Genomic DNA, 17,949 nt, shown 5'->3' on the forward strand with positions numbered 1-17,949 from the left:
TTTTCTATTTTATGATTTTTTTATTTTTGAGTTTTTTGTGATCCAAAATAGTTCTCATAGTTCTCAATTTCAAAAAAGTTCCCTCTTAATCCTGATCATATATATATATATATATATATATATATATATATATATATATATGTATATATAGGGTTTGTATCAAATACAAATGAAATTAGCGTGCTAAATGTGAGAATCAAGTAGAGCAATATACAAGTAGAGTAATTATTTAATTACATCATAGAGTAATTACATTATTACTCTACTTGTAAATATAATTACTCTACATGATTCTCACGTTTAGTACGTTAATTTCATTTGTACATTAAACATCCATATATATATATATATATAACGAAACCTCCCTATTTTCTCTTAAACCACCAAATTGTTTTATTTGTAAATGGTGGTTTCTCATGTATTTGACCCAAATTCACGGGTATGGGTCTCACCAAACCCAGATAGCCATTAAACGGGTTTTAACATCTCATTATATTAAAAATTAATCTCACCATATATTTGATATGAAAATCCTATAGAATATGATATACTAAAAATTAATATTCGATTTTTTTCAAAAAAAAATATATTATATATTATTATAAAACAATTTTATTGTAAAAAAATAAGCGGCTCATGGGTATTATGGGTGTTAAAAACAATCCGAATCCGTATCCGGGTTATCCTAAAATCCGAATCCGAACTATCTGAAATTTCGGATATCCGAATCTTGGATATCCAAAAATTCGGATTCGGATTCGGATAGCAATTTTGGGATTTTTCAGATAGTTCGGATATCCGAACTATCCGAAATATTAAATATAATATTTTTAAATTATTTATTTTATTAAAATATATATAAATGTCTCTTTGAAACAAAACCCTACACCACTTATACCTTTCGCCGCTTCCTTTTTCCAAAATCTTATTCCCAAATCATGAAACCATAATCAGTTCATAGCACCACCACACCATCACCGAATTACCTCCTAGGCTCCGACTCAAACCATTTCTGCCCCGAAAACCCTTTCTTCCTCATCTATGCTTTTATGGTTGTGTTCATCTCAGTTCGACGACTTCGATTTAAAGGTTGGGCCTTCATCTGAAATGGAGAAGGAGAGTAAAATGAGGTAGGGACGACCGAAAGATTCTTGGTGGTTGGCGGCAGTTGATTACAGGAGATGGTGGTAGCCGCCGATGTAGTTTATGTTATGATGATGGGGTTGGATCCAGGGAATTCTGGAAGTTCCTTATAGAATTTATGATGAGACACTATGTACTCTACATTTGTTTTGTAATTATTTTTTTTTAATTTTCTTTCCGAATTTCGGATATTCGATTAACTATCCGAACGGATATCTGAAATTTCAGATATGGATTCGTATAGTGAAATTTACTATCCGAAATATTCGGATATTCGAAACTCCGGATATCCGGTTTTGAACACCCCTAATGGGTATCATCAAACACAGATAGCTTTTAAACGAGTTATAACATCTCATTTATTTGTGAAACCCTCTTATCGTCAAACCCTAAGTATAGTATTAATTTCCTTAAAATTAAAATACAAAAAAGATAAATAAATATTAGAAATGTAAAATATAAAACAAACTTCGTAATCAAACCCTAATTTAATTTCTCAATATGGATTTAGTTAGATCAGCGAATCTTTTTTCTTTTAAGTTTAACTTAAATGAAAAGTTTCACAAAATAATATACAATTTATAACAAATGAGCATAACGAATAAATATAAAAATTAAGTAGATAATTCATTCAACGTTAACATAACCCAACATAAATGAATCAAAATAGGTTCAAGTATATTATTAACTTCTTACAATAAATAAACTAAAATCTAAAATACATTCATAATATTAGAAACAAAAAATTTAAACAACCCCCGTAACATGGGGGGATGAAAACTATTATATATATATATATATATATATATATATGATGAAAATTCTAAAAGAACTTTTTGAAATTAAGAACTTTGAAGACTATTTTGGGCCACAAAAAAACCCCTTTAAAAATTATAAAACAAAAAAAACGGAAATTTTGAAAAGTGCTAAATCTACTTACTCATACACTACTTATGCTATGTATACTATCTATACTATATATATACTACTTTTTTCTACAACTTACGAACTCACCACTCGCGTGTTGATCTTTGAGTATTTATACTTGTCAAGGTTGTTCATTGTGCTAAGGAGCAGGTTGCATTGCATATGTCAGGAATCACACTTGTCGCGTGAACTTTTATTTCACATTGTTTACACTGATGGGTTGTGCGTGTTTAAACACATGGTTGATTGTTTTTAAATGTAACATCCCGGAATTCCTAAAATAATAATAAAGTATACTATTTACGTCGGAGGAATTATTTTAAGTTAGTAGAGAAATAATAATATAATAAATATGAAAGGATGGTGGACTAACATGAGGATGAGCCTAAGGTCTATGGGCTTAGGAAGTATATATACCACATTAAACCCTAATCCTTTCCATCTCCATCCATTTTACACCATAGCCTACACTATCAAAAACACACACTTAAGCCAAACACTCTCTACTCTACTATATTCAACGATCCAAGACCAACCGAAGGTAAGAAATCATTTATCTAAGCCTCGTGATGCCGTCTGAGCCGTTTGTATCTAGATTTAGTTTTATTCGGGTGTTTAATCAACCAAAAATGAGTTTAAGAGCCACCTTAGCTCAAATATGGTCACCTTGAAGCTACCCAGATCATAAACGATCAAACCCCGACCAACTATGGTGGTTAACGACGGCTGACGGCGCTAGAATCGAATAAAAACCCCAAAAACACGTAATAAGGAGCTGAACTGAACTTATACGCCGTATAAGTTTAAGCAACGTATAAGTTCAGGCAGCGCATAAGTATGTTCAACTTATAAGATAGATAGAACAACGTATATGTATGTAGCGCATATGTATATGTCGTATATGTATATGGAATTCGTATATGTATGTAGCGCATATGTACAGGGCGTATATGTATATAGTGTGTATGTATATGGCAGTGTATGTATACATAACGCATAAGTATGTGGACGTATATGTATAGACTTATACGCCAGGGCAACTTATGTAACATATGGCAAACATTTTCACTAATGTAATCATGTTTATCCATCCTAATATATTTTATTAATAAAATCTCTCTTTTAAGATTCAATATCTTGGAAAGTCAACAAAAAGTCCAAATTTCGACGCGAAACGAGTAAAACGTGCAAAAACCTCGGGCAACGAGCCAGAAAGTAAATAAATCATTAGATGGATTAAATAATCTCAAAAATTCAAAATATATATATAAAAACATGTGAGACAACATAAAAACATAATTTAGGAAGGCTCGCATCACGGAAATTGGAGAATAAATAAACACGAGCTAGTACAGGACCCGGAAAGGACCCCACACAAACTATTTCCAAGAAAATAGTTTTAATGGTCCATATTGTCAGGAATTTGATTTCGTTTAAAGTCTGACAAAAATTTTTGAAAACGGGATCCTTTTGGATATTTAAATCACACAATACGTTAAACGATTAATTGGAATCAACTATTATTTAAACAAAAACCCTTCATATACCCCCCTTCTAGCCGGCCCCTCCCCCTCTACCTCACACCCCCACCTCCTAAACTCTCTAATCCTATATTAACATCAATATCTTCATCTTTCAAGCCCTCAAAGAACAAGTAAGTTTTAATTTATGATTGATTGGTAGATTTAGATACAAAAGATTTGCTATTCTTGAGTTTGATTGAAACTTGAAAGATGAATATATGGATGGGTATGTATGTATTTGGGTGTCGTATGTATGTAGAAAATAAAGATAAACGGATTTGTGTTATAATGGCGGTAAACCATCATACACGGGATGTTTTAATATAATTCGGGGTGTAGTGACGATTACACACGAATTGATATTGGATATAATGAGTAATGACAAAAGATCATTATATGGATTATTTTGTTTATAAAGGGAAACTCACCAACACATTGTGTTGACTGTTATATTAATATGTTTTTCAGGTAAGTGAAGGTTTCGAGGAAGGAATGGGAAGGAGGGCGGGTCGTGTTTGAATAATATTGAAATAAGATTTTAGTAAACCGTGCAACGACACGTGTATGAAACTCTGATAATGTAATATATATATATATATATATATATATATAAAGTTAAAGCTTTTATTATTAATTGTTTTATTGTTATTGGCTATCGGCATCTGTCATAACCCAAACGACGTAAGTTAAGTCTTCCGCTGTTTAATTAAGGTTTTTGGGGTGTGACAACTTATACGCTGCGGAGACTTACATGCTAAAAAACATGAAGATTTGATTTGATTAAATAATTGAACTTTAGTTTTCTGATGAAGTTTTTAGTAAAGACTTATTAATAAAATAAATTTTTTCATATAGCTATAACAGCCAGGGGCTCTGCCCCTTGGACACTGCTAGGGACTGCCGCCCCTAAAACCCTGCTGCGAGGGGCGATACCCTCGGACCCCCCGTAGCTAAGGGTTACAATAACGTAGAAGTATGGTATAGCTAGAAGTAGTTAACTGATACTATGATTAATACACAGTTAGCCGTGCACAGCTCAAGAAGGGCATAACCGTAAATTCAGTTAGAAATCGCTTGCAGGTGAGTTTCTAGCCTCATTTCCTTGTTATGTTTTTAGGGCTGTGTGCATACTCGATGTGATTAGTTAATACACTTACCTTAAGTGGTAAGTGTATGCCTTATATGATTTATGTGAAAGTTATGAATGAATGCTTAACGGTACGTTAACGATCTTCGGATATTACATGTACTGCCAGGTGATAGTTTGAAGATGTGATTGTTTATATATGATGTATGGATGATATATGTATGTTATGTATGAAAGTTATAAATAAATATAAAAGAATGGTAAGGTACGGAAGAAAGGGACCGAGCCCTAATAATATTCGAGGAAGAGGGACCGGACCCTACTAATATCCGAGGTAGAAAGGGACCGAACCCTAATAATACTCGAGGAAGAAGGGACCAGACCTTAATAATAACCGAGGAAGAAAAGGGACAGAGCCCTAATAATACTCAAGGCAGTATGGCGTAATGCACTTTAGAACGTATAAGTATGTAAAGTAAGAATAAATGTAAAGTACAAAAGAAAGAAATAAAGAAAAAAGTCATCGGAAAACAATCTCCGGGAAATTTCACCAGGAAAATAGCCATAAATACCGAAAGGTCACCGGATTACAACCACCAGAAAACGACCACCGAAGAAAACACAATGGAAAACTATATGAAAACCCTATAAAAAAACACAATGAAAAACACAATTTTGTAAAACACAATTTGGTAAGACACAGTTTGTAAAAAGCCCACTATATATATATATTTTTAAATTTTTATATAGCAATATGGTATTTATATAAAAGATAAAAAACACTCGTTATAATGGTGAATTTGTTATTTTAAAAATATAAGAAAGTTATGAGCGTTTTAAAATGATGAGAAAATTTGACATGTGATTTGTATGCGGGGAGAGAAAGACATGCTCTTCCCCTTGTTTCACACTTAACTTTCTCCATAAACTAATATTAGATTATTAACCATCCATGTCAAAATCAATGGACTAAATTACTTCTTATCATTCATACAAAACTATATTTCCTATTATAACCTAACCCATAAAAATATTAAATTATGAAAAAATTATGATCGTTTAAAAATAATGGGTGGGAAGTTTAAAATTAGAATTAAAAACTTAATATGGTTAAAGATAAAGAGCCAAACTTGTAAGTTGGATGAATTATATTTAAAAGACAAGTTTACCCTATTATCACATGTATGTTATGCATTAACATTTATAAAACTCTTAAAATTAAGTGTTTTAATATACAATTAACTCATGATTATATATAGTATACTCGTTTTTATATATCCCCCGTATTACGGGTGTTGTTTTATATTGTTTGTTCTAATATTTATTTATTTTTTGAATTTATATATTTTTTATTGTATGAAAGTTAATAATATACTTATGGTTTGATGATAAATTGTTTCACAAATAAATGGGATGTTATAACATGGTTGAAAAGTTTTGATGAGATCCAAGACTCGTTTATTTTTTTTACTATAAAATTGATTTTTTTAATTATATATAATATTTATGAAAGTTAATAATATACTTATGGTTTGATGAGACCCAAGACCCGTTTATTTTTTTACTATAAAATTGGTTTTTTAATTTAAATAATATACATATCTTTTTTAAAATAAATAAGATATTAATTTTTAGTATATCCTATTTTATAGGATTTTTACATCAACAATTTGGTGAGAATAATTTTTAATTTAATGAGATTTTATAATCCGTTTAAGTAATATCTGGGTTTGGTAAGACCCATACCCATGAATTCGGGTCAAATGCATGAGAAACCTCCATTTAAAAATCAAGCAAATCTGGTGACTCCAAAAAAATGGAGAGCGATCACATCACGACATGTATGATTTTTATGTTTTCATTTATATATATTATAGATTTATGTCAAAACCTTCCTAATCCGTTTTTGTTATCATAAAAAAATGTGAATTTAAAATTCAGATCTACTACAAATATCTCAAGTAATCTACTAAATTATGATATCTTAAAATCGAGTCAACTAATGCAAGTTGTCTCCTTGTCACAAACAAGTACTAAATTGCTTATTACAGTTTAGAATAATACCGTTTTGCCAGTTTAAGTAATAGTATTAAAATTTTACAATACCTAATCTACTTAGGATTAACAAATTATTATTGAAGATTTTTAGAGTCTTTTGAAAACTAACACTTTACTACCTCCAACAGACATGACATTATATTATAGAGGTGTGTAAAAAATTGAAAAAACTTATTTAAAAAATCAAAACTGAAATACACGAACTGAAACAATACTGATAGTTTTGTTTTATATTTTTGTACAAAGGTTTCGGTTTTGCATGTAATTATAAAAACTGAACCGAACCGAATTTTTGGATTTTTTATTATATTTATTAATTTTAAGTATTTATAGGAATCTAAAAAAATATATTACTCAAATATTTTTGGCCAAATGTATATTAATCAATTAGTTAATGATTAACAAAACTGTTTATACCTTAATTCATTATTTTGGGCCAATTTTTTTTCTGGGTAAAGTTTTCAATATCAAATGGCAAAAACCAAACCGAAACCAAAACGAAAACCTAAAAATTTGGAACCGAACCAAAGTTTTGGTTTTTGAAATCATCCAAGGTTATGTATCTCTACCACTAAAAGCATAGGGAGTCCTCTCAAACTATCCTATAGTTCTCATTTTTTCTCGTCGCATGTCATGTCTTCTTGAATAGATAATACATGTGAAACATGATATTGAAATAAGATAAAGTTTGGTAAATCTTTAGAGCAAAATGTAAAGTTGTAAGATAATTGTTTAAATATAAAATAATAATTTAATTAGTATTGACAATTTGATTATTTAACAAGTCAATGGAAAAAAGTTTATACAAGCAAATTTAGTATATTTTAACTGTGACTATACGCTATGGGGCTCCAACGGGTGACTTGGCGGGCGCCGTTGGGCGCGAAACACCGCCGTGGGGCGCGGTCCAACCAAGAGCGCCGAAGGTTGGGTGGTTCCAACGGCCGGCGCGGTTGATGGTGAATGTGGGTCCCCCTCTCACACACACATACATACATATGCATATATATATATATATAGGGGCGCCTTTGGGCCCGAAACACCATAGCCGGGCGAACTTCGATGCCCCCCGTTGCTTACGTGACGGTGACGTGTCACGGTGGAGGGGCTTCAAAGTCCCTCACCATAGCGTATAGTCTAAAGTAATACAAGTGCCCTTATAAATAGGTTATTTATACATTTTCAAATATATGTCATGTCTTAATAGTTGATGTGTGTTCATATGATTTTAGTGTTGATATATACTCCATCCGTCTCATTAAAAATGTTCATATTTTATTAATTAATTGTCCCAATGTTCACTTCGTCAATTTCCAAGTTACCCTTAAATATACACAAATTTATGTTTCATGTCTTTAATGTTTGTCCATGCTTTAACTTGGTTCAAACCCTCTTTAATGTTTGTTCGTGCTTTAACTTGGTTCAAGCCAAAAGACATATATGAAATTGTTGTCTCTATTATATATTGTTCCATTTGATTTACTGCTAACAAAAAAAGAAAAATAATAATAATAAACAAAAACAAAACGATCATAAAAACTCAAAATGATAAAAAAAATAAATAATTTCTTTTAAAGAAGTTATGACAAATAAATAAATAGAAATACAAATTTAAGAAACAACTTTAGAAACAATAGCTTTTTTTCGGCTACTTCAAGTAAAAACAAGTTGAATGTACCTTTTTTTTAGATAAAAGCGTACGTGATTGAAAATATCCAATTCCTTTTTTGTTATATATGTATTTTTAGTATAAATTATTTTTATCCAATAAAATTTAGAGTGAGAAAAAGAATGTATTAACAATAAATCTATTATAGTAAATATTTTTGAAAGTCTTTGTTTGTAAGATGTTATAAGGTTATGTCAAATGACATTGATTAAATTTAAGCTAATAACACACTTATAACATCTTACAAATAATTCACTTAAAAATCTTAAAATTTACCATTAATTGAAAGAAATTTCATATCATTTTCCCACTCCTCATAATCTTCTTCTTCCTTATCTCTTTCTCACTCCTCATGATCTTTTAATTTTAGCATATAAATTATGATATTAAGCATTTTTCTTCAAGTTAAAATATACGTGTTATTTGACACCTTCCATTTATGAAATGTGCATGTTCGTCACGAAGCTGAATAGGCCCTTGTTGGTTACCAATGGCCAATTGGGCACTCACATTTCATTAGTTGACTTTTATATTTAACTATTTTATTTATTTATTAAATTGTCAAGTGAGATACCTTTAGTTACAGCTAAACTTGTACTTGCATAGTACTTTTATCTGGCTAACCAAAGACTACTGTTATTATTTTGGATAAAACTTAAAAAAAGATCATTCTAGGCTGTGCACGAGAGTTTCATTCAAATATATGTTGATACAAATCAATGCTTGATGTGTTAGTTTTCAGATTTTTCATATCGATAGTTTTTGTTGCAAATGTGTATTCCTAACTCCTTTATCGTCTCCATCTTCATCCTTAAAATTTAGAGAAAATGCACAGAAACATCACTCCATTCCATTCCTATCTTTATACTCCATATCCATAAAGTTAAAAAAAGCTGAAGTGAATCTCTAAGGCTAGGGGTAATGGGGCTTGGTTGAGCCCACAAGTGATCCAATTAAACCCGACATGTAGGCGTTGATGTGACACAGGATCAAGCCCCTCAACCAAGCCCCGGAGGGTGTAGTGGTTCAGGTGATCCGGGGCTTGATTGGATTTTTTTAGCACAAAAATACAAAATAAAAACCTATCTTCTTCCTCCTCCCTCTCCAAACCACCACCACCGTCCACCCCTTGTATCTCTCTCTACACTCTAAAACCACCACCATACCTTCACAACACAAAAACTCTCTCCTTCTCTCACACACACTGAAGTTCCGGCCAGAAACCACCACCTACCTTCACAACCCAAAAACCACCACCATACCTTCTCACATGTTCCGGCCAGTCGATCGGAACTGACAGCCACCAAACACGGCACCACACCGCCACCATATACAACAGCTTTCTATCTATCTATCTATCTCCAACGGCTCTTTTTATCCACCCACCCCCCGTGGTCCGGCTCGCCCTTCCCTTCGCGCCCCCGCTCGCATGAGGGGTGGTAATGGTGTGCGCGAGCCACGTTTGCAGCCACCTGGATCACCCCCCCCTCCTCCACGCCCCATTTCCCACAGCCTAAATTTGGGGATTCACTATTCATCGTTTCAAATTCAAGCAATCAACTAATCGATGCACACAAGAGCATTCATAATATGGGTTCTCCATGTTAAGTGAGTGTGTTCTCCGTATTTTAAGATGTGATTGGAGTGGTTGTGAGTGAATGAGAGAAAAAATATTATTGGTTATGGTTAAATTTAGAGACATTATTCATCCTCCATAATATTTTAATATTTTTTGAATGTGGTTGTGAGAGAAGTATAGAGAAAATGTACGATAAAGTTATAAAAGTATAAAAAATATTAATCATTTAATTAAAAATAAAAAAAAAGTAATTATTTGTAGTATAATTTTAGATTTAAGATATATAACTGATTAAGAATGCTCTGAAGACCATTTGAAATACTTTTATCATCTCAATTCATATAATTAAAAGAAAAGTTTAAGGTCCAGATATTGCATCCAATATAGTTGCCGCAATTGTAAGATAAAACATGTGACTTCTTCTTATGTGCTTTTGTAGTGTTTTATTAGGATATTGGTCCGTGTTATACACGGTGAAAAATATTTCAAACGTATGTATATGTAGATATCATTAGAATTTTAACCTTGTTTTCTGCAAAACTACAAGATGTAGGAAAATTATGTATAAATTGTGGAATGAGAAACCGCATAAATATATAAATCATTGAATTGCTAAAATAATAGTCATACTAAAAAATGGAACACAAAATTAGTTATAATAATTAATTGTGTCAAAATCGGTTTCTAAATCATTTGAAAGAAAATAATTTGTCATGATTATTATAAAACATTAATTAGTGAGTTTATGATTTTAGAAAATACTAATTGGTGAATTATGTGACATATATTGAAACCGGATTACTTGAAAGCCTACGTGAACATGCTAATTGAAGGCAATATGAATATTTTTGAATTGTTTTAATAGTATAGTATTGCAACTTGATAGATATTATATATGTTATTAGTTTCTGTAGTATTTTATGTCTACAACTTGATATTTATATTAATTTACTCTAGTCGTGGAAACACGAAACCGCTTTTGGATATGTTAAGTTTGGATCAAAATTGGTCTACACACACGCATAACATTTGCGAGAAACCTGTTCGTGAATGGTTCATTTGCTGTTTTTTTGTTCTAAAAAAAACCATATTAGTATTGTGATTCTAATTATTTGTGATTTTGGTCAATGAAAAGAAAAAAACCACACTGGTGTTTTAAATCTATTAGGATTCTACCAACAGAAACCCCCAATTTCGTGGTTTTCATATGTAATACATTAGTTAAGTTGGATTATCCTTTGGAGTGTTCTCCTAAGTAAACGTCATTACAATACTTGTCAAACGATGAATTGGAGATCCTTAATAAAACATAAATTGTCTATGAACGATAAACAAAACATCCACCGGTCTCAGATAGATAGTCCGCTCCGATGCCCAACAACAGGTTCTCGCGTCCCGGGCACACTCTAAACCTTTTCTGATATGCATATATATTAAAAGTTAGTGTTGTTTAAGCCTTGAGGTGAGCTTTATCTTTGCTTACTTAAAAATTTAAAGGGATTTAAACTATAAAAGATAGCTGTCATTTTCCAAAACACGTGAAAACTATACCCTCATGCGAGAACTCCAATTAAGTATTGCATAACAAGAGTTATCACTCATCAAGGGTCTCGCTTAACCAAGTAGTCACAATATATAGTGTTAGCTCACAGGTACTTGCTTCACTCTAGTAATCACATGATCCAAAGTATTCGTATAGCAAAAGTATTAACTTAACATTACCCTAACTATGTTATGCGATAATTAATTGTACAAACAATAACTATACTAAGCAATAACTATAATAAGCGATAACTAAACTAAGCGGCTATTATACTCTATGCGATGACTTACAAGATGCAAGAACTTATACCAGTTTTTCGAAACCTAGATCAAGCTTGACAATGGCAGTTAAACTATGATATCCAAAGAACCGATTAAATTTCTAACTCTATGAATTTGAATCGCTCGAATATCAATATGTGATAACCTCACATAAATCTATCTTCTAAAACATGAACTTTAACTAAGTTCTTACCTTTAAAACCGAAATCAAGCTTCGAATTGTGAACTAAGGTGTCTGGATTGATCCAAGCTATCGCCACTCGTGATCCTTTATCAAAAATAATCCTCTACCCATATCCGGGGTAAAAACAAAGCTTGACTCTATCTCTTGGCTTTTCTCTCTACCATGGACTCTTCTCTCTAACTCTTTCATAAAATCATATTCTCTAACAACTTGCTGATTTTTTCAGATTTAAGGCTTTTCAAAAATAGTTTTTAACCTTATCGAAAAGCTTAAACAAGAAGGAATTTTGTGATCGATCATCTTTTTTTTAACTTACTTGGTTTTTGAAAAAAAACAAATAAACCAATAAGTTGTTTTCAAACTAAATCCTGACCAAACGTGCTCTAAATTCAAGCTATATGAAGCTAATCCCTAATTTAATAATTATGTTAAGAATAGGATTAAGTTTCAAGCTATATGAAAACCATATTTTTTTTCTTTTGAGTTTATACTAGAAATGAGGGTGAATGCTCAAAATATTTGACCATCATAAAATTTTATTTAAATTCTAGAGACTAGTTTGATATGTGGAATGTGATTTTAATTATCTTATATACACATACACGAGAGGTTTATTTATATACACACACATAAATAATATATATACATATAAATATATGTGTATGTGTAGGTGTTTATTCGTTGACTTGATTAAAAAATAGCTAATTGGAGAAGCAATATGGCGTTGACCTCACCATTAAAGCATATGCCATAATATGCTTCAAATGATTCTTAGTCTTGTGCATCTTTAAATACCCATGCATTCAACATCTCCTTTTCTCACTACCTTCTTTCGTTAGTTTCCTCACTATTACAGTTACATAGCTACCCTCTATATAAGGTACATTCTTTTTCTCTCATACCATGTTTTTACATCCATACATACAGAAATTAAAACACTAGAAAAATATAACATTTTGGACCCGATTCCGATTTCATCACGCATACACATTATATAGTCGTTAATCGTCTTGTATCATCATAAATGATTTATCCCCGGCTGTCTATTCTAAGTAGAGGCACAAAGGGTGATACTTGATCATAATGAATATGTTTCATCATCATCATTGTCGTACTCAGTAAATTACATCAATAACAAAGCTATAATAGAGTCGGTAAGATGCAGATAGCCTAATTATGGTTAAGTATTAAAAAAAGAGGTCCATCAATTTATGTCACCATCTTTCACAAACATGGATAATGCTAATCTTATATAATGACATAAATTTCTAATAAAATTGGTTCAAAGTTTATATGTATTAATTTCTAAAAAAATCTCATGTTTAATATTTGTATGAGAAGTTACATGTGAAATTATTTGTTAACATATATATTGTGTTACTAATAAGTTATAACCAAGATTTGGTAATTTTGCAGCGTATAGTTTCCGAACAAGAGAGTAGCCATGGCTGGAGATCAGCAGCTGCAAGTGCTTAGTGTTCTTGACACAGCCAAGACACAAATGTACCATTTCACGGCCATCGTGATCGCCGGAATGGGTTTCTTCACCGACGCCTACGACCTTTTCGCCATATCCCTAGTCACAAGATTACTTGGCCGCATATACTACCACAAAGATGGTGCACCCAAACCCGGAACCCTACCGCCCGCTGTGGCCTCATCGGTCACTGGTGTCGCCCTTGTCGGGACCCTATGCGGTCAACTCTTCTTCGGGTGGCTCGGTGACAAGATGGGCCGGAAGAGAGTGTATGGTATGACCTTGGCTCTCATGGTTATATGCTCATTCGCCTCCGGTCTCTCGTTTGGGAATGAAGCGAAAGGCGTCATGACCACATTGTGCTTTTTTAGGTTTTGGCTTGGGTTTGGGATTGGCGGTGATTATCCACTCTCGGCTACGATAATGTCGGAATACGCTAACAAGAAAACGCGTGGTGCGTTTATCGCTGCCGTGTTTGCGATGCAAGGGTTCGGGATTTTGGCTAGTGGAATAGTAGCGTTAATCGTGTCGGTGTGTTTTGACCACGCCTTTAACGCTCCTTCCTATGCAACGAATCCTGTAGGGTCCACGATCCCACAAGCGGACTACATCTGGCGTATTATACTAATGTTTGGTGCGATCCCAGCGGCCATGACTTACTACTCGCGTATGAAGATGCCAGAAACCGCCCGTTACACCGCTCTGGTGGCGAAAAACGCTAAACAAGCAGCCGCTGACATGGCTCGGGTTTTACAAGTCGAAATTGACCCCGAGGAGCAAAAGGTAGAGAAAATTGCCCAAGATAGTAGAAACTCATTCGGGTTGTTTTCGAGGGAATTCGCTCGTCGTCATGGGCTCCACTTGCTCGGGACCACTTCCACTTGGTTTCTACTCGACATCGCTTTTTACTCACAAAACCTCTTCCAAAAAGACGTGTTAAGTGGCATCGGGTGGATCCCACCCGCGGCAACAATGAGTGCGGTTGGCGAGGTTTACCGCGTGGCCAAAGCTCAAACCCTAATTGCGCTTTGCAGCACGGTTCCTGGCTATTGGTTCACGGTCGTGTTCATCGATATCATCGGCCGTTTCACCATCCAACTTATGGGATTCTTCTTCATGACGGTTTTCATGTTCGCTCTCGCCATTCCGTACCACCACTGGACCCTACACGACAACCGAATCGGGTTTGTTGTTATGTACTCATTAACATTTTTCTTCGCCAACTTTGGCCCTAACGCGACCACTTTTGTGGTCCCCGCTGAGATATTCCCAGCGAGGCTGCGTTCCACCTGCCACGGTATTTCCGCAGCAGCTGGGAAAGCAGGCGCCATTGTTGGCGCCTACGGGTTTCTCTATGCTGCTCAAAGCAGAGACCCAAAAAAGACTGACCACGGGTACCCTACGGGTATCGGTATCAGGTACTCGCTCATCCTTCTCGGTGTGATCAACCTGTTGGGAATGGCGTTTACGTTTCTGGTCCCCGAACCCAAAGGCAAATCGCTCGAAGAATTGTCTCGTGAGAATGAAGGCGACATCGAGCCTACGCCCAACACTAGTAACCGAACAGCTCCTGTTTGATTCACTGGCAGATCTGATGTTATGCAACAATTGTCTTATTTTACCAGCTGATTATTACTTTGTGTTCTTTTAATTAGCTGTACATATGTTTGCTTTATGAATCTTGTTAAGATTCAGAAAGTGTATGTATATGTGCGGTTTCTTACTTTCTTGTATGTTGTTTATTTTGTGTGCAAGCTATTATTTGTGCGTTTTGTTATTCACTTATTGTATTATATAAAGTTGTGACAGTTATGTTGTAACATCTTTGTTTTATATAAATAAATAATAATATGAATATATTACAACTTTGAAAGGGTTTGTTCTTTAGTTATCATCAAAATACAACATATTTTCTACTAATTTAGTAACCGGAATTAATTTTAAAAAAGAGAGCAAATTTATTTATGGTAAATGATCATGTGTTATAAAAAAGAGAGCAAATTTGTCTTAAATATTCCGTAAATCAATCGGGTAAACAATCTGAAATAATAAAGTTTTGTTATAATATTGATATTATGAAAGATTAGAATTATAATTTATAACCGGATAATTTAAATGTGTCTTACCGGAAAAACGAAATAATGATATTGTCCACGGATGAAGCTGATTTTTTATTTAGAACCTAGAAGAACAACATGTAAAACAAAAAACAGGATAAATATAAAATGCCAAAAAAATTTAAATGTGCATTTTAGTCCTCAATCCCTAGCACATTTAGTCTCGGGCCAATCTCGTGCATACACAAAAAAAACCTACAGAAATCAAACCCGATAGAGGTTAACAAAATAAAATGCCAAATGGATCCAACAACATGTCAAACATATTATGTATGTCACATAGTGATTGGCCAACATGTTATTCTTAAAAGTTTATAAACATGGAAATTGTTATAGATGTAATTAAATAGTGACCGTAACAAATGTATAAATCAAAGCAATTTAAAAGTCAACATTGAATTGCAATTTTAGCAATGATTTTTTATTTTAGAAATCGGTTGGCAATAGTAAAGTTAATATTATTGCAATTTTGGTATTGATTTATGTTTAAACACAGGTTGTTAAAATTCCATGTCTTGCACCATCTTTATTTTGTTAGAATTTTGAATTTAAAGGAAGTTTAAATATGTTAACTAAATTGTATTAAAACAATTAATCCAATTTATTAAGTATGACTATCCTTATTAGTTATTTAAACAAATAAGGATAGTCAAACTCAATAAATTGTATTAATGAGATACTTAAATGAATAATTTAAATGTGTCTTACCAGAAAAACAAAATAATAAACATGATTTTTATTTAGAACATAGAAGAACAACATGTAAAACAAAAAAAAAGGAAAGAAAAATATAAAACTTCAAATAAATATAAAACAACCATTGTTATAGGTATAACACATAACCGGAAAAACTTACCGAAAAAACGTAAATACGTCCACATATTAGCTTCATCGCCGTTTTTTATTTACAACCTAAACTGATTTTAATAAAATCAGTTAACAATGAAAATAAAGATAAAATGGTTAGAGGAAACAATAATAAGAAGAAAATATAAAGTTGCCGGAAATACATGTATCAACAATCGGAAGTTTATTATAAAATATAAACTTAACGGAAAACGATTAATACAAATCTAGATCTAGATTAGCCGGAATATATGAGAGGAAAGAAAAATATAAAACTTCAAATAAATATAAAACAACCATTGTTTTAAGTATAACAAACAACCGGAAAAACTAAACGAAAAACTTACTTGAAAAATGTAAATACGTCAACATATCAGCTTCATCGCCGTTTTTTATTACAACCTAAAATGATTTTAATAAAATAAGTTAACATTGAAAATAAAGATAAGAAGATTAGAGGAAACAATAACCGGAAGAAAATATAATGTTGCCAGAAATACATATATCAACAATCGGATGTTTATTATAAAATATAAACTTACCGGAAAACGATTAATACAAATCTGGATCTAGGGTAGCCGGAATATATGAGAGGGTGAAAGGAGATCCGGCTAATAGAGAAAGAGAGAAAAATATGTTTAGGGTGAAAAATTATGAATAGTTAAGGTTTAAATATAAAGTGATTTGGTGAAGATGACACGTGGCAGCATAATAGCCTGACAATGGAAAGTTGCTGACTGGATGCATATGTGGACAACCTAGAAAAATGTCATGTGGACAAAGTGTATTGCTTTAATAGTATTTAAAGATAAAGATTATTATTACACAACGGTGTTATTAGTATTAAAAAAAACTCAACGATGAGTTGAAAGACACAATGGCGAAAAAAACACAATGACAAACAGAAAGACGCAATGACGAAAAAAACACAATGGTAAGCAAAATGATACAATGACGTAATTTTTTTTTATTATTTATATAACAAAATCATATTCATACTAAAGATAATATGTTTGTTATTATGGTGAACTTTTTTTATATAAAAAAACTATCTTATGAAAGAGTTATGACGTTTTAAATAATGAGAAAATTAACACGTAACTTGCATGTATAGAGAGAAAATGTGTATTATTACTTTTATATATTTTTTCCTTTGATCACCACTTGACACATGTCAATTAATTATAGTTTTTCACAGTTCTCATTTTTGTTAGTCTTTATAGATTAACTCAACCCTCTAAACTAGTAGTTTACCCGTCCGGTGGACGGGAACACCAACGCAGGAATGTGACTACTACATCATTTATTAACATGAATAAGCGGAAAGCAAGTTTGGATGAGACATTGAGGTCATAAGGACATTAAGAGAACTCTTATCTATTGGTGAAGATATCTTGATGCAGCCATGGTTGTAGCCCATCCCCATGGTGACACCATGTCCTGCAGCTGGGGAAGCTTGGCCGCATAGGCGGTACTGGGTAGTTTAATCTAATATGGCAACCTCTCTCTTTCTTT

At 32.7% G+C, this 17,949-nt stretch overlaps 1 pseudogene; it reads left to right on the forward strand.

The window, feature by feature from the left end:
- Positions 1-13,414: 13,414 nt before the first annotated feature.
- On the forward strand, positions 13,415-15,214 carry LOC143617002 (low affinity inorganic phosphate transporter 1 pseudogene; annotated as a pseudogene).
- The last annotated feature ends 2,735 nt before the right edge of the window (positions 15,215-17,949 follow it).

This window comes from Bidens hawaiensis, unplaced genomic scaffold (assembly GCF_021521415.1).
Source record: "Bidens hawaiensis isolate Kalapana, Puna unplaced genomic scaffold, B.hawaiensis_p1.1 tig00051072_1, whole genome shotgun sequence".
Taxonomy (NCBI): domain Eukaryota; kingdom Viridiplantae; phylum Streptophyta; class Magnoliopsida; order Asterales; family Asteraceae; genus Bidens; species Bidens hawaiensis.